The sequence below is a fragment of the Alligator mississippiensis genome, chromosome 3 (assembly GCF_030867095.1).
Source record: "Alligator mississippiensis isolate rAllMis1 chromosome 3, rAllMis1, whole genome shotgun sequence".
Taxonomy (NCBI): domain Eukaryota; kingdom Metazoa; phylum Chordata; order Crocodylia; family Alligatoridae; genus Alligator; species Alligator mississippiensis.
This window is the reverse complement of record NC_081826.1, coordinates 61,078,952-61,085,627: the sequence shown is the minus strand read 5'-3', so window position 1 is coordinate 61,085,627 and position 6,676 is coordinate 61,078,952. Positions and strand designations below refer to the sequence as shown.

The window sequence follows — 6,676 nt, the reverse complement described above, 5'->3', positions numbered from 1 at the left end:
TTTGCCCCCACATGCCCTTTCCTCACCCGCAGAGGGCTGCTCTCCACGCTGCCCAGCTGTTTTCCTGACCAGGTGCAGCTGCACACATGCAAGCAGCGCCCCTTGCGTCTCCCTCTTGGCAGCCTCAAGCAGGACCCCTTGGCTAGCTAGAATGCTACCTGCCTGCAAGGGGAAACCCACCATTTCTTAAGGGAACCCTTAGGCATCTGGGGGGGCCCTGTCTGGCAGGGGCCCCATGGTCCTGTGTGCTAATCCACTATGATCCTGCCCACAGCCCATCTGGCTTTTTGGGGCTGGGCTGGTGCTCATACCAGTGAGCACTGGCCCAACCCTGCCTCCAGGGTTGTCAAGAAAGGAGACAGAAAACCTCTGTCTCCTCTCTGCACAGCTAGGGAGGACCCACTGCTGTGTGCGCCCCACCCTTCCTCACCAGCTACCTCTCCTAGGGTATTGGGGAGAGACAGGCCAGGCCCTTCCTTCCCCACCCCTTGTGTGAGAACAACAGCTGTGGCTGCTGTGCCTGGAGCTGGGGTGGGATGGGGGGAAATGGAGCCCACCTGCCTTGGAGGCCAGCCCAGATACCCCTGCTGGGGTCTTGTGGGGAGCCAGGCAGGGCCCACAAGATGTGGGGGACTCCATTCCCCACCCCCCTGCCCCAGGTCCAGGCACCATGAGGCTGCCACTGTCAAAATGTCTTTGTGGTGAGTGGGAGAAAAGGAGCCCACCCACCAAACAGGCCCAGCCTGGTTCCCCCCAAGACCCCAGTGTGTGTGTGTGTGGGGTGGGGGGTGGCTGCATGGCAGGGGAGCTTGGGGCTGCTGCTGATAGTTGCCAGCTGGCAGGGGAGAGGGGCAGTTCAGGAGCCTCCGGAGAAGTTGCTGTAGCCTCTCCACCTGCTGGCCTGGGCCAGTGCAGGCAGGGTCCAACCCCCCTCCCCCCCCCCCCGGTGAATGCCTTTTGGGCCATGAGCAACTGGTGCCTCCCGAGATTAGGGTGGCACCATAGTGGTGTGTGGTGAGCAGGGGCCACCCAAAGCCACCAGCGTCAGTGTCAGTAGTGGTGAGTGGCAAGGACTGCTCGCAGCTGGCGGTAGCAGTGTTGGTGGCAGGGGAGCGGGGTGGGGTGTTGGTGAGTGGGGCCAGACACTACTGGTCATGTCGGCAGTGAGGGGAGGGGGCAGGTAGCAAGCAGTGACTGCTCGCAGAAGCCAGAGGCAGCTTCGGCGGCAGCCAATCTCAGGGGAGGCACTTACCCCCCCTTACACATTGCCTACGTGTTAGATTCAATGGTGCTCGGACTTATGGCTCTTTGTGTAAAGTGCCATAGTTAGAGTGCCTCCCGGACAGGCTGCCTAAACTTCTGTACCCTGCTTTTCCCTTTCCCCTAACAGCATTAGGTTCAACATTTAACAAGCTCCATTTGCAAAACTGGACAACCCCTCTTGTGGTTTGTATATGCATTTTTAAAAAGTATGGAATGAGACATTTTTTAAAATCTCATTTTAAGAAACTAAAATGCATGGTTATGTCATGAAGTGAAGTAATAGAATCATGGTAAAATATCAACCTTCTGCTTTCACCTTGCATTTATCAATAAAACGAGGAATCAGTCTGTGAAGCATATTGATTTATATGCTGTCTACAAAGAAAACAAGTGTACAATGTCAATGTTGTCATATATATTTATATCACACATACATATAGAAAGCTTAGAATTGTACATGATTTGGGGTTCTCCATCTTATAGATTCATAGATTCATAGATTGTAGAGTCAGAAGGGACCACAATGGATCATCATGTCCGACCCCCTGCCCCTGGCAGGAAAGAGGACCAAGGTCAGATGACCCTAGCCATCTGGTTTTTTATTTTTAAAAAAGCACTTATTTTGTTAGTAACAGATTCTATATTACTTTGCTAATGTGAGTTACACCAGCTAACCTAGAAAAGTTGATAGCTGTTCCTCAGATGAATGTTACATTGTGTTAGAACAATCTGCTTCATAGAATTAAAAAACACTAGAATCTGAGAGAGCTTTGAGGTCAGAAGAATTACATTTACTGGTGATTAAATAATCTTTCAACTACATATTTAAATATAGAATCAGTCTAAATAAGTTCACTGACATCTTTTTGCAGATACAGGATACAATTCTGAAGATAGCGAACACATAAGACATTAGTTTGATAGTGTAATATATCTTGAACCTTTATGGTCTTTTTGATTTTAGACGGACAGGTTTATGTAGGAAAAGAGACAGCATGATGGTTTGCTCAAGCAAACTAGAAAATGCTTTAAAATATACAGGAGCAGGTGCAGATGAAGAATGATCTTTACATAGGCATCCTCTGGGATGAGGAACAGCTGAAGTATTTGCTTTATCCTGAAAAAAAGGATTTATTACTGGAAATATGCTCCCTCAGTAGTTAAATAACACTCTTGGCTGGGACACTACATATGTGTTACAAAACACTGGACTTGGAGCACCTGGATGAATTACTTGAGTTTCTTTATTTTTCTTTTTTACATTCATTACTTCCTAAGACACTATCATTTTAATTCTTTTAATTATTTTTTTTGAGAAATCGGGTTTCTGGAAATATGGAGCATGCTTTAATTAGTGCCCTTTATATTTGCACAATTAAAAAAAAAATAGCTTCTTCCACTGCTGCCTACAAAGGTCCCTGTCTCCCAAAGCAATGATTTTTGGTTGACATTAAGAACCTTTGAGAGCCAAGGATTTTTTTGAGTGATATTTTTAATTGGTCCAACTGCATGGCTGGGATAATCCTCCCTACTTAGGCAAGCCCTCAACTCCACTACACTCCACCCCTGCACCACACCTCTGTTCATAAGTTTGCTTCATGCCTCTTCAGTTATCAGCTCTTCTGTTATTTTTACTGATAAAAGCCTTTTTGCAGGGCATGGAAGAACACCTGCATCTGAGTTCCTGGCAGAGCAGTTCAGGGATATCTTCATGCTAAAACCCAAGGGAGGAAGTTCAGCAAATCAGCTGATCACCAGCAAAGCTATACATGCACAGCTGCTGCAGAGGGAAGGGCCGCCCCCCCGTCTTCCCTCCCCGCCACAGCTCAGGGCCTGCCAGCAGCTCACTCCCTGGCTGTGGGAGAGGCAGGCAGGCTCTGCCAGGAAAAAAATAAAAGTGGGTCCCTCACTGCTTTTTTTTTTTTCTGGTGGAGCCTTCCCACGGCCGGGGGTGGGGGGTGGGGGCGGGTGAGCTGACAGCAGGCTGTCACTGTTCTGTCACTGTGACAGAAGCCCCTAAATTGAAATGGTGGGTTTTTAATTTTGTGGGTTTTTAATTGTGACCCACCATTTCAATTTAGAGGAACTAAACCCGCCTCACATGTACAAGCACCTGACATGTCTACACTGGCTCCATGGTGCCTTGACACTGCTGCCAAAAGCTAAGTCCCACACACCTGCTTCTACTATATGCTCCAAACCTCGAAGTGAGACAGCAAGGATGCTTAGGGATACCTCCACTGATGCTCTTGAGATCGCTCTCTGGTACTCTTGAATGCAGCAGTGGGGATGTCTCTGGAACAACCTTACTGCTTCATTTCTACGTTCAGAGTGTACAGGGTAGGAGTGGATAGGGATCTTGGAGAACACCACTGAAGCACTTTCTGTCCTCCCAATAGATTCAAGCATGTTCGTGAACAAACTGGAAACAGAAACTATATCTCTTTAAGTTAGGGTAATCATGGGAGCAATATGACATTCATTCATCCTAGATAGCCACTACTAACATTGACTGAAGGTTACCAAAAGATCCCAGAAGCAAATTCATAGAGGAGTATAAATGTGAATTACAGTTACAAGCATGGGTGACTGGTGCCACCTTAGTCAGGGGGGGCATGTGCCCCCCCAGCGACCAGTCAGCAACTGGTGGGGGTGTTCCCCCATGACCGATCATGCTGACTGGGAGGGTCACAGGGTTGCAGGCCCGTGGCACTCCTGGAAGTGGCTGTGGTGCTTCCAGGAGGGGCTGCGGTGCTCCCACTCCCCGGCTAGCACTCTCAGGGTGGGCACTGGCACTCCCACTTGCTCTCCCTGCTCATCACCTGAGCAGGGAGCATGGCTTGTTAGGGAATGCACCAGCTCTCTCAGGGGATACACACGCACCCCCGTGCACCTCCTATGCACTGCCACTGGTTATAAGGCAGTTGAGTCTGTTCTGCAACAGAACAGTTGGAGATGTTTCCTCTGGCATCTCTAAATCAGTGCCAGGGAGGATAATGAACTGGGGACAGGTCATTCTAGATGTACCTGGTTCAGTGCTCTCCCTCTGAAGCATCCACTCCTGTCCCTGTTGAAGACATTCATGCATCCTACATAGCCACTACTAGTATTGCACTTACTTTTGCATGTCAAAATCACATCTCAGAACTCTGAGGCTTTGAAGCAAGGCAGTTCGCCCATCTCATTTTCTTCACCTGGAAGATGAATGAAATGACACCGAGCCTCCTGAAACAAAGAAAGATTAATAAACTAATGTTTGTACAGTGCTTTGAACATAAAATTATGTTATGGAAATACTACAAAAAGGTACTTTTTTCCCTCTCAGCTACAATTAAGTTGAAACTTTTCACCAAAACGCTACTACAAAAGCCTCCTTCACTTCTGCCACTATTACAACTGGAATATTCTCATAGCTAAAACACTACTCATTTGATTAAAGACTAGGCCATAAATGTTCACATTCTTTGTGCAGCCATGGCAACTTTGTTCTTAACTAATGAGCAAGATTAATTTATGCCAGGAATGCAGTTGGCTCAATATGTCTAAAATAGTCTTACATGATTAGTTTAAGCACTATATAAGGATTTCTTATCAATGCAATTCTTGATGCTGCAGACTTTGCCTGATGAGCTAATAAATATGTCAAAACCATAAAGTAATAGTCGCTGTGGGTGTTACAAAACAGACTGTATTTGCTGTGGTATTGTTTATTGCATGAACAACTGTAAAGGAGGGAGCTGTGCTTTTCATTTGCTTAATCCTCCTTTGTCATTCTCAGTTAGTTGCCTGCCAACTAATCTATACTTCATACATAAACTATTAATCAGAGATTCTAACATTCATCATGCGGTTGATTGATTTACCTAGGCAGTGTTTTCATTTGCAAAACAGTTTCTATTAGAAACATATTCTTAGTGGAATCACAAAAAAAGATTTTCTACTCTCTTATTAAACTGAGATGAGAGCAGGAAACAATATTTCCCTTGCATGGTAATTACTAATAACCCTACAAGCTCAATTTGTGAAGAATTTAATCACTATTTTGGAAAATATTGTCTGTTTGTATGTAATAAAAGGTAGTGGTGAAAAAATCAGCTCACAAATTCACTTTTGGTTTTAACTTTGCTTCTTGTTCCCATCCCTGGAAATTTTATTCTTGTAAAAGACACTAGACTGACAGCCCTGGATATGGGATTTCTCTGTTTATCCACAGAAAAGCTACAAAACAGTTAGTGGCAGCCCATCCTACTCAGGTTTCTCCATTCTTTTCTGAAGGAAGGGCTGCTTCTCCTGGTGAGGTAGCCATTCATTATACTCTCTACTTATTTGGGTACGTTCAGAAATTGCTGCCAGAAATTGCTGGCAGGGGACTCCCAGGTCAGAGGATAAAATGCTAGCATGGGATTTAATTCCTTGTACTCCAGTATCATGTAGTATACAAGGGCAAATCCAGGAACAGACTCAGCGGCATGTTTGTACCCCATCTTTTGGGCCGCCCACGCAAGCAAGAGCTGGGGTCTTGAAGTCACTGAAGGAGGTAAGAATCCCTTCCCCACTTAGTACCTCCTCTCTTTTCCTGCATTCTCAGCAGCACCTCCCCTCTCCTGTCATTACCCACTTCCTCTTCCCTCTTATTAACCAGTTAGTTCAGCTTTCCTGTAAAGTTGATTTCCTTCCCCATAACAACTTTTAATTATCATAAGAGCACTTACTTAGGGGTTTAGAGTGACCTATGCACCATATAGTTTTATTACTGTAAATAATAAAACCTGTCAACAAAGGGACTCAGTATTTAGAAGTAAATTTATTGTAGCTATAGTCTCACTGGAAGCTGCTTCCTTCACATGTCTGTCAGGACTACAAGAAGTAATGCAACTGATCACCACTGGTTTAACAAATCCATAGCTTCTATTTTTTTCTATTAGAAACAATGTAAAGAAGCTGTCTCAGAATGAAAAAGCATATCAGTAATATCTTACAGCCACAAACTTAATCCATTGTCAACTGTGTATCACCCGTTTATGGCTGTAACCAGGTGCTCATCTCACGGGGTAGCTGTGATGCCCCCTGGTGGTTGCTCAGCCCTTGCTTGGTTTGCCCTGTTAGTTCACTCTCCCCTTTGCTCACCCACTATACCTTGATGTTATAGTGTTTAAAAGAAAAGGAGGCTGCCCCAGGACTTCCCAAACCTGGTCTCACTCACTGGCTTCCAGGGCTAGTTATATATTTCAGGGCACATGGCCTTAACTGGACACTGGGCTGCCTTGGGTCTTTATATTCTTGTCAGGACTCAGTCTTTCCCAGCCTCAGCCCCCTTTTTCTTCCCTTCTCCCGGCTCTGAGCTCTCCATCCCCAAATGGTGCCCAGGTTTGGAGGCTCTGGGCTCTCTGGTCCCAAACATTGCCCTGCTCTG

At 45.9% G+C, this 6,676-nt stretch overlaps 1 long non-coding RNA gene across 1 annotated transcript in view; it reads right to left on the bottom strand.

Moving 5' to 3' along the window:
* Positions 1-1,665: 1,665 nt before the first annotated feature.
* Positions 1,666-6,676, bottom strand: part of LOC109285948 (uncharacterized) — a 213,278-nt gene continuing 208,267 nt past the window's right edge. The window contains exons 2-3 of the long non-coding RNA XR_002093851.2: positions 4,383-4,488; positions 1,666-2,380 (exon numbers count right to left, since the gene is read on the bottom strand). This is a non-coding gene — a long non-coding RNA (uncharacterized LOC109285948). The remainder of the gene's footprint in view (positions 2,381-4,382; positions 4,489-6,676) is intronic.